Here is a 21,513-nt window from a genome sequence, read left to right on the forward strand (position 1 = left end):
GGGGCCAGTCATGCAGTCATTCAGTCGCATTTATTAAGCGCTTGCTGTGGGCCGAGCACTGTACTAAGTGCTCCGGAAAGTACAAAACAACAATAAACAGTGACAGTCATTGTCGTATTTATCAAGTGCATACTGAGGGCAGAGCACTGTGCTAAGTGCTTGGGAAAGTCCAATACAACAATAAACAGTGACATTCATTCAACTGCATTTATTACGACCTTACTGTGCATACAGCGCTGTGCTAAGCGTTTAGGAAGTACAATACAACAATAAACAGTGACAGTCATTCAATTACATTAAGACCTTACTGTGCATACAGCACTGTACTAAGCGTTTAGGAAGTACGATACAACAATAAACAGTGACAGTCATTCAATTACATTAAGACCTTACTGGGCATAGCACTGTACTAAGCGTTTAGGAAGTACAATACAACAATAAACAGTGACATTCATTCAATTGTATTTGTTAAGCACTTACTGTGCAGAGCAGTGTACTAAGCATTTGGGAAAGTACAACATAATATACAGTGACATTCACTCATTCATCTGTATTTATTACGGGCTGACAGCGTGCACGGCACCGTACTAAGCGTTTGGGAAAGTACAACATAATATACAGTGACATTCACTCATTCATTCGTATTTATTAAGGGCTGACTGCGTGCAGGGCACTGTACTAAGCGTTTGGGGAAGTACAACATAATATACAGTGACATTCACTCGTTCATCTGTATTTATTAAGGGCTGACTGCATGCAGGGCATCCTACTAAGCGTTTGGGGAAGTGCAACATAATATACAGTGACATTCACTCATTCATCCATATTTAAGGGCTGACCATGCAGGGCACTGTACTAAGCGTTTGGGAAAGTACAATATAATATGCAGCGACATTCACTCACTCATCCATATTTATTAAGGGCTGACTGCGTGCAGAGCACCGTACTAAGCGTTTGGGGAAGTACAACATAATATACAGGGACATTCACTCATTCATCCGTATTTATTAAGGGCTGACTGCATGCAGGGCACCCTACTAAGTGTTTGGGAAAGTGCAACATAATATACAGTGACATTCACTCATTCATCCATATTTAAGGGCTGACCATGCAGGGCACTGTACTAAGCGTTTGGGAAAGTACAATATCATATATAGTGACATTCACTCATTCATCCATATTTATTAAGGGCTGACTGCGTGCAGGGCACCGTACTAAGCGTTTGGGGAAGTACAACATAATATACAGGGACATTCACTCATTCATTCGTATTTATTAAGGGCTGACCGTGCAGGGCACTGTACTAAGCGTTTGGGGAAGTACAACATAATATACAGTGACATTCACTCATTCATCCATATTTAAGGGCTGACCACGCAGGCCACTGTACTAAGCGTTTGGGAAAGTACCATATAATATGCAGCGACATTCATTCACTCATCCGTATTTATTAAGGGCTCATTGCATACAGGGCACTGTACTGAGCGTTTGGGAAAAATACAATATACAGTGACATTCACTCTTTCATTCGCATTTATTAAGGGCTGACTGTGTGCAGGGCACCGTACTAAGCGTTTGGGGAAGTACAACATAATATACAGTGACATTCACTCATTCATCCGTATTTATTAAGGGCTGACAGCATGCAGGCCACTGTACTAAGTGTTTGGGGAAGTACAACATAATATAGTGACATTCACTCGTTCATCCGTATTTATTAAGGGCTGACTGCATGCAGGGCACTGTACTAAGCGTTTGGGGAAGTACAACATAATATACAGTGACATTCACTCATTCATCCATATTTACGGGCTGACCATGCAGGCCACTGTACTAAGCGCTTGGGAAAGTACAATATAATATGCAGCGACATTCATTCACTCATCCGTATTTATTAAGGGCTCATTGAGTACAGGGCACTGTACTGAGCGTTTGGGGAAAAATACAATATATAGTGACATTCACTCTTTCACTGCGTGCAGAGCACTGTACTAAGCGTTTGGGAAAGTCCAACAGCACTAAACAGTGCTGTTGCCTGCCCACAAGGCGCTGATAGTCTGGAAGTGGGGGGGACAGACAGCAATACGGAGTCTTGTTGCCGACCTGTACTTCCCAAGCACTTAGCCCAGTGCTCTGCCCACAGAGCACTCAATAAATACAATATAATAATAATAATAATTATGACTGAGCTGGGGCGGGCGGCCGTTTCCCTCGGGCTGGGCAGCGCTTAGTACAGTGCTCTGCATACACAGTAAGCGCTCAATAAATACAATATAATAATGACTGAGTTGGGGCGGGCGGCCGTTTCCCTCGAGCTGGGCAGCGCTTAGTACAGTGCTCTGCACATAGCACGTGCTCAATAAATACAATTGAATGAATGAATGCTCTGCTCACACAGTAAGCGCTCAATAAATACAGTCTAATAATAATAATGACTGACTGAGTTGGGGCGGGCTGCCGTTTCCCTCGGGCTGGGCGGCACTTAGTACAGTGCTCTGCACACACAGGAAGCGCTCAATAAATACAATATAATAATGACTGAGTTGGGGCGGGCGACCGTTTCCCTCGAGCTGGGCAGCGCTTAGTACAGTGCTCTCCACACAGTACGTGCTCAATAAATACAATTGAATGAATGAATGCTCCGCTCACACAGTAAAGGCTCAATAAATACAATATAATAACAGTAATGACCGACTGGATTGGGCGGGTGGCCGTTTCCCTCGGGCTGGGCGGCGCTTAGTACAGTGCTCAGCACACACAGAAAGCGCTCAATAAATACAATATAATAATAGTAATGACTGAGTTGGGGCGGGCGGCCGTTTCCCTCGGGCTGGGCGGCGCTTAGTACAGTGCTCTGCACACACAGTAAGCGCTCAATACAATGTAATAATAATAATGACTGAGATGGGGCGGGCGGCCGTTTCCCTCGGGCTGGGCGGCGCTTAGTACAGTGCTCTGCACACACAATAAGCGCTCAATAAATACAACTGAATGAATGAATGCTCTACTCACACAGTAAGCGCTCAATAAATACAGTATAACAATAATAATGACTGAGTTGGGGCGGGCTGCTGTTTCCCTCGGGTTCGGCAGCGCTTAGTACAGTGCTCTGCACACACAGGAAGCGCTCAATAAATACAATATAATGAATGAGTTGGGGCGGGCGGCCGTCTCCCTCGGGCTGTGCAGCGCTTAGTACAGCGCTCTACACACACAGGAAGCGCTCAATAAATACAATATAATAATAGTAATGACTGAGTTGTGGCGGGCGGCCATTTCCCTCGGGCTGGGCGGCGCTTAGTACAGTGCTCTGCACACACAGGAAGCGCTCAATACAATGTAAGAATAATAATGACTGAGTTGGGGTGGCCGTTTCCCTCGGGCTGGGCGGCGCTTAGTACAGCGTTCTGCACACACAGGAAGCGCTCAATAAATACAATATAATAATAATAATGACTGACTGAGTTGGGGCGGGCGGCCGCTTCCCTCGGGCTGGGCGGCGCTTAGTACAGTGCTCTGCACACACAGTAAGCGCTCAATATAATAATATAATAATAATAAAAATAATTATGACTGAGTTGGGGCGGGCGGCCGTTTCCCTCGGGCTGGGCGGCGCTTACTGTCAATCGATCGTATTTATTGAGCGCTTACTGTGTGCGCAGAGCACTGCACTAAGCGCTTGGGAAGTCCAAGTTGGCAACATATGGAGACGGTCCCTACCCACCAGTGGGCTCACCGTCTAGTAGCTCTGCACACACAGTAAGCGCTCAATAAATACAATATAATAATAGTAATGACTGACTGGGTTGGGGCGGGCGGCCGTTTCCATAGGGCTGGGCGGCGCTTAGTACAGTGTTCTCCACACACAGTAAGCGCTCAATAAATACTATATAATAGTAGTAATGACTGACGGAGTTGGGGCGGGCGGCCGTTTCCCTCGGGCTGGGCGGCGCTTAGTACAGTGTTCTGCACACACAGGAAGCGCTCAATAAATACAATATAATAGTAGTAATGACTGACTGGGTTGGGGTGGGCGGCCGTTTCCCTTGGGCTGGGCAGCGCTTACTACAGTGCTCTGCACACACGGGAAGCGCTCAATAAATACAATATAATAATAATAATAATAATAATAATGACAGTGAGTTGGGGCGGGCGGCCGTTTCCCTCGGGCTGGGCGGCGCTTAGTACAGTGCTCTGCTCACACAGTAAGCGCTCAATACAATGTAAGAATAATAATGACTGAGTTGGGGCGGGTGGGCGGCCGTTTCCCTCGGGCTGGGCGGCGCTTAGTACAGTGCTCTGCACACACGGGAAGCGCTCAATAAATACAATATAATAATAATAATAATAATAATAATGACTGAGTGAGTTGGGGCGGGCGGCCGTTTCCCTCGGGCTGGGCGGCGCTTAGTACAGTGCTCTGCACACACAGTATGCGCTCAATACAATGTAATAATAATAATGACTGAGTTGGGGCGGGCGGCCGTTTCCCTCGGGCTGGGCGGCGCTTAGTACAGTGCTCTGCTCACACAGTAAGCGCTCAATACACTGTAAGAATAATAATGACTGACAGTTGGGGCGGGCTGCCGTTTCCCTCGGGCTGGGCGGCGCTTAGTACAGTGCTCTGCACACACAGGAAGCGCTCAATACAATGTAATAATAATAATGACTGAGTTGGAGTGGGCGGCCGTTTCCCTCGGGCTGGGCAGCGATTAGTACAGTGCTCTGCACACAGAGTAAGCGCTCAATACCATATAATAATAATAATGACTGAGTTGGGGCGGGCGGCCGTTTCCCTTGGGCTGGGCAGCACTTAGTACAGTGCTCTGCTCGCACAGTAAGTGCTCAATAAATACAATTGAATGAATGAATGCTCTGCTCACAAAGTAAGCGCTCAATAAATACTATATAATAGTAGTAATGACTGAGGGAGTTGGGGCGGGCGGCCGTTTCCCTCGGGCTGGGCGGCGCTTAGTACAGTGCTCTGCACACACAGGAAGCGCTCAATACAATATAATAATAATAGCAGTGACTGACTGGGTTGGGGCGGGCGGCCGTTTCCCTCGGGCTGGGCGGCGCTTAGTACAGTGCTCCGCACACACAGTAAGCGCTCAATACAATGTAAGAATAATAACGACTGACAGTTGGGGCGGGCGGCCGTTTCCCTCGGGCTGGGCGGCGCTTAGTACAGTGCTCTGCACACACAGGAAGCGCTCAATACATTGTAAGAATAATAATGACTGACAGTTGGGGCGGGCGGCCGTTTCCCTCGGGCTGGGCGGCGCTTAGTACAGTGCTCTGCACACAAAGCACTCAATAAATACAATATAATAATAATAATGACTGAGTTGGGGCGGGCGGCCGTTTCCCTCGGGCTGGGCAGCGCTTAGTACAGTGCTCTGCACACAGTAAGTGCTCAATAAATACAACTGAATGAATGAATGCTCTGCTCACACAGCAAGCGCTCAATCAATCAATCAATCAATCGTATTTATTGAGCGCTTACTATGTGCAGAGCACTGTACTAAGCGCTTAATAATAATAATAATAATGGCATTTACTATGTGCAAAGCACTGTTCTAAGCGCTGGGAAGGTTACAAGGAGATCAGGTTGTCCCACAGGGGGGCTCACAGTCTTAATCCCCATTTTACAGATGGGGGAACTGAGGCTCAGAGAAGTTAAGTGACTTGCCCAAAGTCACACAGCTGACAATTGGCAGAGCTGGGATTTGAACCCATGACCCCTGACTCCAAAGCCCGTGCTCTTTCCACTGAGCCACGCTGAGCACTTACTAAATAAATACAATAAATTTGTATTTATTGCTCAATAAAAGCAATTGCTCAATAAATTGCTCAGTAAAAGCGCTCAATAAATACAGTCTAATAATAATAATGACTGACTGGGTTGGGGCGGGCGGCCGCTTCCCTCGGGCTGGGCGGCGCTTAGTACATTGCTCTGCTCACACAGGAAGCGCTCAATACACTGTAAGAATAATAATGACTGACAGTTGGGGCGGGCGGCCGTTTCCCTCGGGCTGGGCGGCGCTTAGTACAGCCCTCTGCACACAGTAAGTGCTCAATAAATACAACTGAATGAATGAATGAATGCTCTGCTCACACGGCAAGGGCTCAATAAATATAATAGAATAATAATAATAATAATAATGACTGAGTGAGTTGGGGCGGGCGGCCGTTGCCCTCGGGCTGGTAGGCGCTTAGTACAGTGCTCTGCTCACACAGTAAGCGCTCAATACACTGTAAGAATAATAATGACTGAGTTGGGGCGGGCGGGCGGCCGTTTCCCTCGGGCTGGGCGGCGCTTAGTACAGTGCTCTGCTCACACAGTAAGCGCTCAATACACTGTAAGAATAATAATGACTGAGTTGGGGCGGGCGGCCGTTTCCCTCGGGCTGGGCGGCGCTTAGTACAGCGTTCTGCCCACACAGGAGGCGCTCAATAAATACTATATAATCATGATGACTGAGGGAGTTAGGGCGGGCGGGCGTTTCCCTCCGGCTGGGCCTGGGAGGGGTCAGGGGTCAGAGGTCAGGGGTCGCGGAGGGCGTCCCTTACCGCTTGGCCACCTTGGCGGCCGGCGTGGGTGCGCCAGGGAGGCCCCTCCCGGACCGGATCGGACCGGATCAAGGCGGATCGGACCGGATCAAGGCGGATCGGACCGGATCAAAGCGGATCGAACCGGACGGGCCCAGCGCTGAGGCCCCAGTGATGGGGCAAGGCGAAGGAGCGGGCCGGGCCGACGTCGGCCCGTGACGTCATCACGTCGGCGGCCTCGCGCCGCCCCGGGCGGGAAAGGGCGGCCCAGAGGCTTCGCCTCAGGCCACCGTTATTATTCATTCAATTGTATTTAATCGATCAATCAATCAATCAATCGTATTGATCGAGCGCTTACTGTGTGCAGAGCACTGGACTAAGCGCTTGGGAAGTCCAAATTGGCAACATCTAGAGACGGTCCCTACCCAACAGTGGGCTCACAGTCTAAAAGGGGGAGACGGAGAACAAAACCAAACCTACTAACAAAATAAAATAAATAGAATAGATATGTACAAGTAAAATAAATAAATAAATAAATAGAGTAATAAATATGTACGTGTATATGTAAATAAATATGTATTTAATGAGCGCTTACTGTGTGCACAGCACTGTACTAAGCGCTTGGGAAGTACAAATTAGCAACACAGAGAGACAGTCCCTACCCCACAGTGGGCTCCCAGTCTAAAAGGGGGCGACGGAGAACAAAACCAAACCTACTAACAAAATAAAATAAATAGGATAGATATGGACAAGTAAAATAAATAAATAAATAGAGTAATAAATATGTACGTGTATATGTAAAGAAATATGTATTTAATGAGTGCTTACCGTGTGCAGAGCACTGTACTAAGCGCTTGGGAAGTACAAATTGGCAACATATAGAGACGGTCCCTGCCCAACAGTGGGCTCACAGTCTAAAAGGGGGTGACGGAGACCAAAACCAAACATACTAACAAAATAAAATAAATAGAATAGATATGGACAAGTAAAATAAATAAATAGAGTAATAAATATTTACATGTATATGTAAATAAATATGTATTTAATAGATATGTACAAGTAAAATAAATAGAGTAATAAATATGTACATGTATATGTAAATAAATATGTATTGAATGAGTGCTTACTGTGTGCAGAGCACTGTACTAAGCGCTTGGGAAGTACAAGTTGGCAACATCTAGAGACAGTCCCTGCCCAACAGTGGGCTCACAGTCTAAAAGGGGGAGACGGAGAACAAAACCAAACCTACTAACAAAATAAAATAAATAGAATAGATATGTACAAGTAAAATAAATAAATAGAGTAATAAATATGTACGTGTATATGTAAATAAACATGTATTTAATGAGCGCTTGCTGTGTGCAGAGCACTGTACTAAGCGCTTGGGAAGTACAAATTGGCAACATCTAGAGACAGTCCCTGCCCAACAGTGGGCTCACAGTCTAAAAGGGGGTGACGGAGACCAAAACCAAACATACTAACAAAATAAAATAAATAGAATAGATATGGACAAGTAAAATAAATAAATAGAGTAATAAATATTTACATGTATATGTAAATAAATATGTATTTAATAGATATGTACAAGTAAAATAAATAGAGTAATAAATATGTACATGTATATGTAAATAACTATGTATTTAATGAGTGCTTACTGTGTGCAGAGCACTGTACTAAGCGCTTGGGAAGTACAAGTTGGCAACATCTAGAGACAGTCCCTACCCAACAGTGGGCTCACAGTCTAAAAGGGGGAGACGGAGAACAAAACCAAACATACTAACAAAATAAAATAAATAGAATAGATATGTACAAGTAAAATAAATAAATAGAGTAATAAATATGTACGTGTATATGTAAATAAACATGTATTTAATGAGCGCTTGCTGTGTGCAGAGCACTGTACTAAGCGCTTGGGAAGTACAAATTGGCAACATCTAGAGACAGTCCCTGCCCAACAGTGGGCTCACAGTCTAAAAGGGGGAGACGGAGAACGAAACCAAACATACTAACAAAATAAAATAAATAGAATAGATATGTACAAGTAAAATAAATAAATAAATAAATGGAGTAATAAATATGTACATGTATATGTAAATAAATATGTATTTAATAGATATGTACAAGTAAAATAAATATAGAGTAATAAATATGTATATGTATATGTAAATAAATATGTATTTAATGGGCGCCTACTGTGTGCAGAGCACTGTACTAAGCGCTTGGGAAGTACATGTTGGCCACATCTAGAGACGGCCCCTACCCAACAGCGGGCTCACAGTCTAGACAGTTTGAGTCCCTTCACGGGGCCGGGTTAAACAGTAATAACCACCACAATCACGGTGGTATTTTTTTTTTAAATGGCATGTATCCATTCCTTCATTCGATCGTATTCATTGAGCGCTTACTGCGTGCAGGGCACTGGACTAAGCGCTTGGCACCAGATAGAGACGGTCCCTATCCAACAACGGGCTCCCAGTGTAGAACGGGGAGGCAGGCAACAAAACCAAACATGGAGACGGGTGGCCAGTCGTCAGAACAAACAGAATTAAAGCTAAACGCACATTCATTCAATCGTATTTATTGAATAAGATTTTACAGTTGAGATAACTGAGGCACAGAAGTTAAGTGACTTGCCCAAAGCCGATAAGTGGCGGAGCCAGGATTAATAGTAGTAACAATTCATTCATTCAATTGTACTTATTGAGCATTCACTGTGCGCAGAGCACTGTACTAAGCGCTTGGGAAGTACAAATCTGCAACATATAGAGACAGTCCCTACCCAACAATGGGTTCACAGTCTAGAAGGCTAATAATAATAATGATGGTATTTGTTAAACACTTACTCTGGGCCAAGCACTGTTCTAAGTGCTAGGGGAGATACAAGGTCATCAGGTTGTCCCCCGTGGGGCTCCCCGTCTTCATTCCCATTTTACAGAGGAGGAAACTGAGGACCAGAGAAGTGAAATGACTTGCCCAACGCAGCTGACAAATGGCAGAGCCGGCATTCGAACCCATGACCGCTGACTCCCAAGCCCGGGCTCTTTCCACTAAGCCATGCCGCTTCTCAGATTAGGAGGAAAGGTAAGAGAAGCGACAGCACGAGGGGGAAGGGGGAGAAGAGGATGGAGCTGGTGGCCAGGTGAAAAATCCATCCACCCGTCCATTCAGTCGTATTTTCTGAGCGCTTCCTGGATGCAGAACACTGTACCAAGCGCTTGGGAAAGTACAATACAACAATAAACAGTGACATTCCCTGCCCACAACCATCTTACAGGTTAGAGACCCAGAGAGCTGTACGTACTGAACACTTACCATGTGAAGAACACTGCACTAAGCACCTGGGAACGTATTAATAAAAATTATTATTATTATGGTACTTGTTAAGCACTTACGGCGTGCCAAGCACCGTTCTAAGTACTGAGGTAGATGCAATCAATCAATCAATCGTATTTATTGAGCGCTTACTGTGTGCAGAGCACCGTACTAAGCGCTTGGGAAGTACAAGTTGGCAACGTATAGAGACGGTCCCTACCCAACAGTGGGCTCACAGTCTAGGAGGGGGAGACAGAGAACAAAACATATTAACAAAATAAAATAAATAGAATAAATATTGAGAGCTCACCTCCTCCAGGAGGCCTTCCCAGACTGAGCCCCTTCCTTCCTCTCCCCCTCGTCCCCCTCTCCATCCCCCCATCTTACCTCCTTCCCTTCCCCACAGCACCTGTATATATGTATATATGGTTGTACATATTTATTACTCTATTTATTTATTTATTTTACTTGTACATATCTATCCTATTTATTTTATTTTGTTGGTATGTTTGGTTTTGTTCTCTGTCTCCCCCTTTTAGACTGTGAGCCCACTGTTGGGTAGGGGCTGTCTCTATGTGTTGCCAATTTGTACTTCCCAAGCGCTTAGTACAGTGCTCTGCACATAGTAAGCGCTCAATAAATACGATTGATGATGATGATGATGTACAAGTAAAATAGAGTAATAGATACATGCAAACACATATACATATATACAGGTGCTGTGGGGAAGGGAAGGAGGTAATCAGGTTGTCCCACACGGGGCTCACAATCTTAATCCCCATTTTTCAGATGAGGGAACTGAGGCCCAGAGAAGTGAAGTGACTTGCCCAAAGTCCCACAGCCGACAAATGGCGGAGTCAGGATTAGAACCCACGACCTCTACTTCCAAGCCCGGCTCTTTCCATTAAGCCAAGCTGCCTCTCCAAGTATAATAAAACAAAGGTGGTAGGCCCGTTCCCTGCCCACAGGGAGACTACGGTCTAGATATAATAATAATTGTTAATAATAATAATAATGATAGCATTTATTAAGCACTTAGTATGTGCAAAGCACTGTTCTAAGCGCTGGGGAGGTTACAAGGTGATCAGGTTGTCCCTCAGAGGGCTCACAGTCATCATCATCATCATCATCAATCGTATTTATTGAGCGCTTACTATGTGCAGAGCACTGTACTAAGCGCTTGGGAAGTACAAATTGGCAACATACAGAGACAGTCCCTACCCACCAGTGGGCTCACAGTCTAAAAGGGGGAGACAGAGAACAAAACCAAACATACTAACAAAATAAATAGAATAGATATGTACAAATAAATTAAATAAAAGTCAATCCCCATTTTACAGATGAGGTAACTGAGGCCCAGAGAAGTGAAGTGACTTGCCCAAAGTCACACAGCTGACAATTGGCAGAGCTGGGGTTTGAACCTATGACCTCTGACTCCAAAGCCTGGGCTCTTTCCACTGACCCACACTGCTTCTCTAAGCAGTGGTTACGTGTTAACTGCTAACTGTTAAGCAGTTGATGCGTCAAGCATGAGGATTCATTCAATCATGTGAGTGCTTACTGTGTGAAGAACACTGTACTGAGTGCTTGGGAGAATACAATGTAACAATAGACACATTCCCTGCCCACAACAAGCTTACTGTTCAGAGGATGAATAAAGAATCAGATCGGACGCAGTCCCCATCCCATTTGATACTCACAGTCCAATAATAATACTAATAATAATGGCCAAGAAGGAGGGAGAACGGGTATAGATGGGGAAACTAAGGCACAGGGAAATCAATCATTTGCCCAGGTCAACACATAGAGACAGTCCTTACCCAACAGTGGGCTCACAGTCTAAAAGGGGGAGACAGAGAACAAAACCAAACATGCCAGCAAAATAAAATAAATAGGATAGAAATGTACAAGTAAAATAAATAAATAAATAAATAGAGTAATAAATATGTACTCTCTATGTTGCCAACTTGGACTTCCCAAGCGCTTAGTCCAGTGCTCTGCACACAGTAAGCGCTCAATAAATACGACTGATGGTGATGATCATTTAGATAGAACGAAAACTAGGGGACGTAGGAGAAACTACCATCTTGTGGTCTTGTTAACCTCCTGTCTCCCCTCTCCAGTCCCTACTTCAATCTGCCGCCTGGACCATTTTTCCACAAGTGTTCAGTCCACATTCACCCTCCTGCCCCCTTATAAGGAACCTCCCATGGTTGCCCATCCTCCTTGAACGCAAACTGCTTCCCGTTGGCTTTAAAACGCTCAATCCTCTCGCCTCCTCCTCCTCCTCCTCCTCCCTTATCTCAGTGCTCTCCTACCACAACCCTGCCAACACACTTCAGTCCTCTAAAGCCAACCTACTCACCGACCTTCTAGCTTGCTGCCAGGCCAGTGGTCTTCTCCACCCCAGTGTGCTACATTCACCACTGACCGCAGGTGTTTGGAGGACTCATCATCATCATAATCATCATCATCATCAATCGTATTTATTGAGCGCTTACTATGTGCAGAGCACTGTACTAAGCATTGGGAAGTCCAAACTGGCAACATATAAAGACAGTCCCTACCCAACAGTGGGCTCCCAGTCTAAAAGGGGGAGACAGAGAACAAAACCAAACACACTAACAAAATAAAATAAATAGGATAGATATGTACAAGTAAAATAAATAAATAAATAGAGTAATAAATATGTACAACCATATATACATATATACAGGTGCTGTGGGGAAGGGAAAGAGGTAAGACGGGGGGGATGGAGAGGGGGAGAGGAAGGAAGGGGCTCATGTGAGGGCTGCCATGATTAACACCTAATGCCCTTGGGGTTTCCCTCAAATAACCAATCATGTAATGATCTCATCCTCCTAGACCTCTCAGCTGCCTTCGACACTGTAGACCACCCCTTTCCATCCTCGGCGTCACTGACGCTGACCCCTCTTGGTTCTCCTTTTTAGACTGTGAGCCCACTGTTGGGTAGGGACTGTCTCTATATGTTGCCAATTTGTACTTCCCAAGCGCTTAGTACAGTGCTCTGCACATAGTAAGCGCTCAATAAATACGATTGATGATGATCTCTCTGACCGCTCCTCCTCTGCCTCCCACCCTCTGATGGCGGGGGGTCCCGGTCCCCCTTCCGTTCTCCCTCGACTCCCAGGACTCTATGCAGATGAGAAGCAGCGTGGCTCAGTGGAAGGAGCCCGGGCTTTGGAGTCAGGGGTCATGGGTTCGGATCCCGACTCCGCCACATGTCTGCTGTGTGATCTTGGGCAAGTCACTTAACTTCTCTGGGCCTCAGTTACCTCATCTGTAGAACGGGGATTAAGACTGTGAGCCCCACGTGGGACAACCTGATCACCCTATATCTTCCCCAGTGCTTAGAACAGTGCTTTGCACATAATAAGCGCTTAATAAATGCCTATTATTATTATTATTATTATTATTATTATTCCCCATTCAACATTTCCAGTCTTGACCTCATTCCTTCCCGGCAATCTCACATTTCCTCCTGCCTTCGGGACATCTCTGGCTGGATGTCCCTCGGACACCTCAAACTAAACATGCTCCAAACTGAACTCGTTATCTTCCCTGACCTCCCCGTGTCTTTCTTTTCACTGGAAACAAGACCACTCTCCTCCCTCTCTCACAAGACTGTAAACTTGGCACTGCTCTTGATTCGTCTCTTTAAATATTCAATTACCAGATCCTGAAAAAGCATTCAGAATATGTCTCCCCACTCCTCCAGAACCGCCGGTGGTTGCCCATCCACCTCCTCATAAAACAAAAACTCTTTTCTGTCGGTTTTAAAGCACTCAGCTTGCCCCATCCTACTTCACCTCACTGATCTACTACAGCCCAGCCCATACGTTTCTCTCCTCAAGTGGCAGCTTGCTCACTGGACTCTGATCTCATGTCTCACCATCGTTCCCTTTTCCACATAATAATAATAATAATTACGGCATTTGTTAAGAGCTTACTATGTGCCAAGCACTGCTCTAAGCGCTGGGGTAGATACAAGGTCATCAGGTTGCCCCACGTGGGGCTCGCGGTCTTAATCCCCATTTTCCAGATGAGGTAGTTGAGGCACAGAGAAGTTAAGTGGCTTGCCCAAGGTCACACAGCAGACAAGTGGCAGGGGCAGGATTAGAACCCAGGTCCTTTAACTCCCAAGCCCGGGCTCTTGCCACTAAGCCACACTGCTTTTCTACTGCTGCTTCCACGTCTTCCCCTTAGCTTGGAACTCCTTCTCCCTCCATATATGCCAGACCATCACACTTCCCACCTTCAGAGTATTATTGAAGCCACATAATAACAATTAATAATTATGTTATTTGTTAAGCACTTACCATGTGCCAGGCACTGTACTAAACGCTGTGGTTGAGATGAGCAAATCGGGTTGGACGCGGTCCCTGCCTCACATGGGGTTCACGGTCTCAATCCCCATTTTACAGATGAGGTAACTGAGGCCCAGAGAAGTGAAGTGACTTACCCAAGGTCATAAAGTAGACAACGGGTGGAGCTGGGATTAGAACCAATGATCTAGAACAGTGCTTTGCACACAGTAAGCACTTAATAAATGCCATTATTATTATTATTATTATCTTCTGAATCCCAGGCCCGTGCTCTATCCACTAGGCCATGCTGCTTCCCGCAGTATCTCCTCCATGCCTCCTCCAAGAGGCCTTCCCCAATTAAGGCCTCTTTTTCCCGGCTCCATCTCCCTTCTGGGACCTTTGGACATTTGGTATTCACCCCCCACTCAGCCCTAAAGCACTCATCTGTAAAATGGGGATGAAGACTGTGAGCCCCAAGTGGGACAGCCTGATCACCCTGTATCCTCCCCAGAGCTTAGAACAGTGCTTCACCCATAGTAAGCGCTTAACAAATGCCATCATTACTACTATTATTATTACTTAGCAATGGGATCTCTAGATGTTGCCAACTTGTGCTTCCCGAGCGCTTAGTCCAGTGCTCTGCACACAGTAAGCGCTCAATAAATACGAACGAATGAATGAATGCTCTGCACACAGTAAGCGCTCAATAAATACGGTTGAATGAATGAATGAAGGAAGGACTCTGGAGTTTGCGCCACCTGGTGGACGAGCCCTGACACTGCGGCCTCACACGGCACCTTCATTCATTCATTCATTCATTCATTCATTCATTCATTCAATCGTATTTATTGAGCGCTTACTGTGTGCAGAGCACTGGACTAAGCGCTTGGGAAGTCCAAGTTGGCAACATCTAGAGACGGTCCCTACCCAACAGTGGGCTCACAGTCTAGAAGGGAGAGACAGACAACAAAACAAAATAAAATAAATAGAATAAATATGTACAAATAAAATAAATCAGGTTGTCCCATGTGGGGGGGCTCACAGTTTTAATCCCCATTTGACAGATGAGGGAACTGAGGCCCAGAGAAGTGAAGTGACCTGCCCAAAGTCACACAGCTGACAGTTGGCGGAGCCGGGATTTGAACCCATAGCCCCTGACTCCCGTGCTCTTTCCGCTGAGCCACGCTGCTTCTCCGTTCACTCATTCATTCGTATTTATTGAGCGCTTACTGTGTGCAGAGCACTGTACTAAGCGCTTGGGAAGTTCAAGTTAGGCAACATAGAGAGACGGTCCCTACCCAACAGCGGGCTCTGTTACCATTAGCCCATTAAAAAAATACTCTCATCATTGTGATTAGTGTTATTGTTCTGCTGATTTTGACACCTGTCTACATGTGTTGTTCTGTTGTCTGTCTCCCTCTTCTAGACTGTGAGCCCACTGTTGGGTAGGGACCGTCCCTATATGTTGCCGATTTGTACTTCCCAACCGCTTAGTACAGTGCCTTGCACACAGTAAGTGCTCAATAAATACAATTGAATGAATGAATGAATGAATTAGGCTTTGTATTGGGGTTTCAGTGGTTCTTCCATTTCCACCTCTCCCCTACAAATAAATACAATTGAATGAATGAATGAATGAATTAGGCTTGCTTAGTACAGTGCCTTGCACACAGTAAGTGCTCAATAAATACAATTGAATGAATGAATGAATTAGGCTTTGTATTGGGGTTTCAGTGGTTCTTCCATTTCCACCTCTCCCCTACAAATAAATACAATTGAATGAATGAATGAATGAATTAGGCTTTGTATTGGGGTTTCAGTGGTTCTTTCCATTTCCACCTCTCCCCTACAAAAGAATTTACTACCGATTCCCTTTAATTAATTTAGAGTTTCTCCCTTGGGTTGCATCACCCTTCCTTATTCACCGTTCAAGAAGTCTGTGGTGCTTTTCCCGAGAAAATGCTGGAAGCTTTCCGTGAAAGAATTCCTAGTTCCGGGTCAAGTAAGCGGTGACACAGCCCCGTCCCGTTTTAAAATAGATCGACTTTCCACTTGCCTGGTAGCAATTTTAGTAAAAACGAGTCTCGCCGTCTCCTAAATTCAGCTCCCGGGTGACTGTCCCTTCTTTTTGTGGAGCTAAACTTGTGAGCCACAGTTCAGCGGGGGACGTGTTGCTTGTGCTGTTCTCAACTAACACCGCAGTCGGAGACACCTCCAAAATTAATTCCGTTTCTGATTAAGAGGGTGTGCGGCCTCAAACTAAATTCATTTCATTCTGACCCTAAGACATGCCTCTTGTGGGCAGGGAATGCGGCTACCGACCTTCCTATTCTGTACTCCCCGAAGCGCTTAGTACAGTGCCCTGCACACAAGAAGCACTCAGTAAATAGGAGTGGTCGATTGGATTTTTATAGCAGGAGCTGCTGTTTGATGCTTTTAGGTGACTGTCAACATATAGAGACGGCCCCTACCCAACAGCGGACAGTCTAGAAGGGGGAGACAGACAACAAAACAAAACATATTAACAGTATTAACATTAATATTAACAATACTAACATAATATTAACATACCATGCACATTAACATTAATATTAACAATGTTGACATAATATTAACACATTGTGCACATATGCGCAAATAAAATAGAGTAATATTGTTGCATATTAACAATATTAACATTAATATTAACAATATTAACATAATATTAACACATTATGCGCATTAATATTAATATTAGCATGATATTAACATATTATGCACACATTATGTGCAAATAAAATAGAGTAATATTGTTACATATAGTGTTACATCTTAATAATATTAACATTAATATTAACAATATTAACATAATATTAACACATTATGCACACTGATATGAACATTAATATCAACCATATTAACATGATATTAACATATCATGCACATATTATGTGCAAATAAAATAAATAGAGTAATATTGTTGTACGGCACTCTTCCAACACTTCGTACAGTGCTCCGCACACGGTAAGCGCTCAATAAATACTTAAGACTGAGCCCCCCTGACAAATGGGAACATCATCATCATCATCATCAATCGTATTTATTGAGCGCTTACTGTGTGCAGAGCACTGTACTAAGCGCATGGGAAGTACAAGTTGGCAACATACAGAGACGGTCATCATTATCATCAATCATATTTATTGAGCGCTTACTGTGTGCAGAGCACTGTACTAAGCGCTTGGGAAGTACAAATTGGCAACATTTAGAGACAGTCCCTACCCAACAGTGGGCTCACAGTCTAGAAGGGGGAGACAGAGAACAAAACCAAACATACTAACAAAATAAAATAAATAGAATAGATATGTACAGGTAAAATAAATAATAAATAGAGTAACAAATATGTACAAACATGGGAAGCAGGACAGCAGAAGTCACGGAGAACCCGCCGCTTCTCCTCTTACCTCCCTCCTCTCCCTCTCAGTCCCTTTGAGTCTCGTCAACTGATTAAGCGCTTAGTACAGTGCTCTGCACAGAGTAAGCTCTCAAGAAATACGATTGATTGATTGATTGATCCCTAGCGAGTTTGCCCAGAAACCCATCTGCAAGTGGCCTTTTTCTTTTTAAAGATGGTATTAGTTAAGCACTTACTATGTACCAAGCAGCGTACTAAGTGCCGGAGAGATACCTGAGCTAATCAGGGGGATGGGAAGGGGGAGGAGGAGGAGGAGAGGGAGGAGGGGGCTCAGTAGTGGTCTCACAGTCTAGAAGGGCACTGTACTAAGCGCTTGGGAAGTCCAAATTGGCAACGTATAGAGACGGTCCCTACCCAACAGTGGGCTCCCAGTCTAGAAGGGCACTGTACTAAGCGCTTGGGAAGTCCAAATTGGCAACATATAGAGACGGTCCCTACCCAACAGTGGGCTCACAGTCCAGAAGGGCACTGTACTAGGCACTTGGGAGGCCCAAATTGGCAACATATAGAGATGGTCCCTAATAATAATAATGATGGCATTTATTAAGCGCTTACTATGTGCAAAGCACTGTTCTAAGCGCTGGGGAGATTACAAGGTGATCAGGTTGTCCCACGGGGGGCTCACAGTCTTAATCCCCATTTTACAGACGAGGTAACTGAGGCCCAGAGAAGTGAAGTGACTTGCCCAAAGTCACCCAGCTGACAATTGGCGGAGCTGGGATTTGAACCCATGACCTCTGACTCCAAAGCCCGGGCTCTTTCCACTGAGCCACGCTGCTTCTCTTCGCTGCTTCTGTCCCTACCCAACAGTGGGCTCACAGTCTAGAAGGGCACTGTACTAAGCGCTTGGGAGGTACAAATTGGCAACATATAGAGACAGTCCCTACCCAACAGTGGGCTCACAGTCTAGAAGGGCACTGTACTAAGCGCTTGGGAAGTCCAAATTGGCAACATATAGAGACGGTCCCTACCCAACAGTGGGCTCACAGTCTAGAAGGGCACTGTACTGAACACTTGGGAGGTACAAATTGGCAACATATAAGTACAAGTTGGCAACGTATAGAGATGGTCCCTACCCAACAGTGGGCTCACAGTCTGGAAGGGCACTGTACTAAGCACTTGGGAAGTACAAGTTGGCAACATATAGAGACGGTCCCTACCCAACAGTGGGCTCACAGTCTAGAAGGGCACTGTATTAAGCGCTTAGGAAGTATGAATTGGCAACATATAAGTCCGAGCTGGCAACATATAGAGACGGTCCCTACCCAACAGTGGGTTCACAGTTTGGAAGGGCACTGTACTAAGCGCTTTGGAAGCAGAGAAGCAGCGTGGCTCAGTGGAAAGAGTATGGACTTTGGAGTCAGAGGTCATGGGTTCAAATCTTGGCTCCGCCAATTGTCAGCTGTGTGATCTCGGGCAAGTCACTTCACTTCTCTGCTTGCCAAATCCAACAGCTCATATTCTGTCCTAATCCTCCTCGACCTCTCAGCTGCCTTCGACACTGTGGCCCACCCCCTTCTCCTCAACACGCTATCTGACCTTGGCTTCACAGACTCCGTCCTCTCCTGGTTCTCCTCTTATCTCTCCGATCGCTCTTTCTCAGTCTCTTTTGCAGGCTCCTCCTCCCCCTCCCATCTTCTTACTGTGGGGGTTTCCCCAAGGTTCAGTACTTGGTCCCCTTCTGTTGTCAATCTACACGCACTCCCTTGGTGACCTCATTCGCTCCCACGGCTTCAACTATCATCTCTACGCTGATGACACCCAGATCTCCATCTCTGCCCCTGCTCTCTCCCCCTCCCTCCAGGCTCGCATCTCCTCCTGCCTTCAGGACATCTCCATCTGGATGTCTGCCCGCCACCTAAAGCTCAACATGTCGAAGACTGAACTCCTTGTCTTCCCTCCCAAACCTTGCCCTCTCCCTGACTTTCCCATCTCTGTTGACGGCACTACCATCCTTCCCGTCTCACGAGCCCGCAACCTTGGTGTCATCCTCGACTCCGCTCTCTCATTCACCCCTCACATCCAAGCCGTCACCATAACCTGCCGGTCTCAGCTCCGCAACATTGCCAAGATCCGCCCTTTCCTCTCCATCCATACCGCTACCCTGCTCGTTCAAGCTCTCATCCTATCCCGTCTGGACTACTGCATCAGCCTTCTCTCTGATGTCCCATCCTCGTGTCTCTCTCCACTTCAATCCATACTTCACGCTGCTGCCCGGATTATCTTTGTCCAGAAACGCTCTGGGCATATCACTCCCCTCCTCAATAATCTCCAGTGGCTACCAATCAATCTGCGCATCAGGCAGAAACTCCTCACCCTGGGCTTCCAGGCTGTCCATCCCCTCGCCCCCTCCTACCTCACCTCCCTTCTGTCCTTCTCCAGCCCAGCCCGCACCCTCCGCTCCTCCGCCGCTAATCTCCTCACCGTACCTCGTTCTCTCCCGTCCCGCCATCGACCCCCGGCCCACGTCATCCCCCGGGCCTGGAATGCTCTCCTTTCCTCTGCCCATCCGCCAAGCTAGCTCTCTTCCTCCCTTCAAGGCCCTGCTGAGAGCTCACCTCCTCCAGGAGGCCTTCCCAGACTGAGCCTCTTCCTTTCTCTCCCCCTCGTCCCCCTCTCCGTCCCCCCCATCTTACCTCCTTCCCCTCCCCACAGCACCTGCATATATGTATATATGCTTGTACATATTTACTACTCTATTTATTTATTTATTTTACTTGCACATATCTATTCTATTTATTTTATTTTGTTAGTATGTTTGGTTTTTTCTTTTCTCCGTCTCCCCCTTTTAGACTGTGAGCCCAATGTTGGGTAGGGACTGTCTCTATATGTTGCCAATTTGTACTTCCCAAGCGCTTAGTACAGTGCTCTGCACATAGTAAGCGCTCAATAAATATGATTGATTGATTGACTGAATGATTCTCTGAGCCTCGGCTACCTCAACTGTAAAATGGGGATTAAGACTGTGAGCCCCATGTGGGACAACCTGATCACCTTGCATCCCCCCAGTGCTTAGAACAGTGCTTTGCACATAGTAAGCGCTTAACAAATACTATCATTATTATTATTATTACAAATTGGCAACATATAGAGACGGTCCCTACCCAACAGTGGGCTCACAGTCTAGAAGCAACGTGGCTCACTGGAAAGAGCCCGGGCTTTGGAGTCAGAGGTCATGGGTTCGAATCCCGGCTCTGCCACATGTCTGCTGTGTGACCTTGGGCAAGTCACTTAACTTCTCCGAACCCCAGTTACCTCATCTGTAAAATGGGGATTAAGATTGTGAGCCCCGCGTGGGACAACCTGATCACCTTGTATTCCCCCCACAGCGCTTAGAACAGTGCTTTGCACATAGTAAGCGCTTAACAAATGCCATCATTATTATTATCATTATTAAGACTGTAAGCCCCATGTGGGACAACCTGATCACCTTGCATCCCCCCAGTGTTTAGAACAGTGCTTTGCACATAGTAAGCGCTTAACAAATACTATCATTATTATTATTATTACAAATTGGCAACATATAGAGACGGTCCCTACCCAACAGTGGGCTCACAGTCTAGAAGCAGCGTGGCTCACTGGAAAGAGCCCGGGCTTTGGAGTCAGAGGTCATGGGTTCGAATCCCGGCTCTGCCACATGTCTGCTGTGTGACCTTGGGCAAGTCACTTAACTCCCCCTTTTAGACTGTGAGCCCACTGTTGGGTAGGGACTGTCTCTATGTGATGCCAATTTGTACTTCCCAAGCGCTTAGTACAGTGCTCTGCACCTAGTAAGCGCTCAATAAATACGATTGATTGATTGATTAACTTCTCCGAACCTCAGTTACCTCACCTGTAAAATGGGGATTAAGATTGTGAGCCCCGCGTGGG

General features: G+C 45.9%; 1 protein-coding gene across 8 annotated transcripts in view; it reads right to left on the reverse strand.

Annotated features, from left to right (window-relative positions):
- The window catches only part of NEK1 (NIMA related kinase 1), a 129,141-nt gene that overhangs the window by 106,206 nt on the left and 1,422 nt on the right, over window positions 1–21,513 (reverse strand). For 4 of the 8 annotated variants that reach the window (XR_005453380.1, XM_038754952.1, XM_038754953.1 and 1 more), the window contains exon 1: window positions 6,574–6,671. The exons of 1 other annotated variant lie outside the window; for it this stretch is intronic. The gene's annotated coding sequence lies outside the window, so the exon portion shown is untranslated. Of the gene's footprint in view, window positions 1–6,573; window positions 6,673–21,513 lie in introns of those variants that run through there. 3 more of the 8 variants (XM_038754954.1, XM_038754951.1, XM_038754955.1) reach the window with 2 other exon arrangements.

The sequence above is a fragment of the Tachyglossus aculeatus genome, chromosome 12, assembly GCF_015852505.1.
Source record: "Tachyglossus aculeatus isolate mTacAcu1 chromosome 12, mTacAcu1.pri, whole genome shotgun sequence".
Taxonomy (NCBI): domain Eukaryota; kingdom Metazoa; phylum Chordata; class Mammalia; order Monotremata; family Tachyglossidae; genus Tachyglossus; species Tachyglossus aculeatus.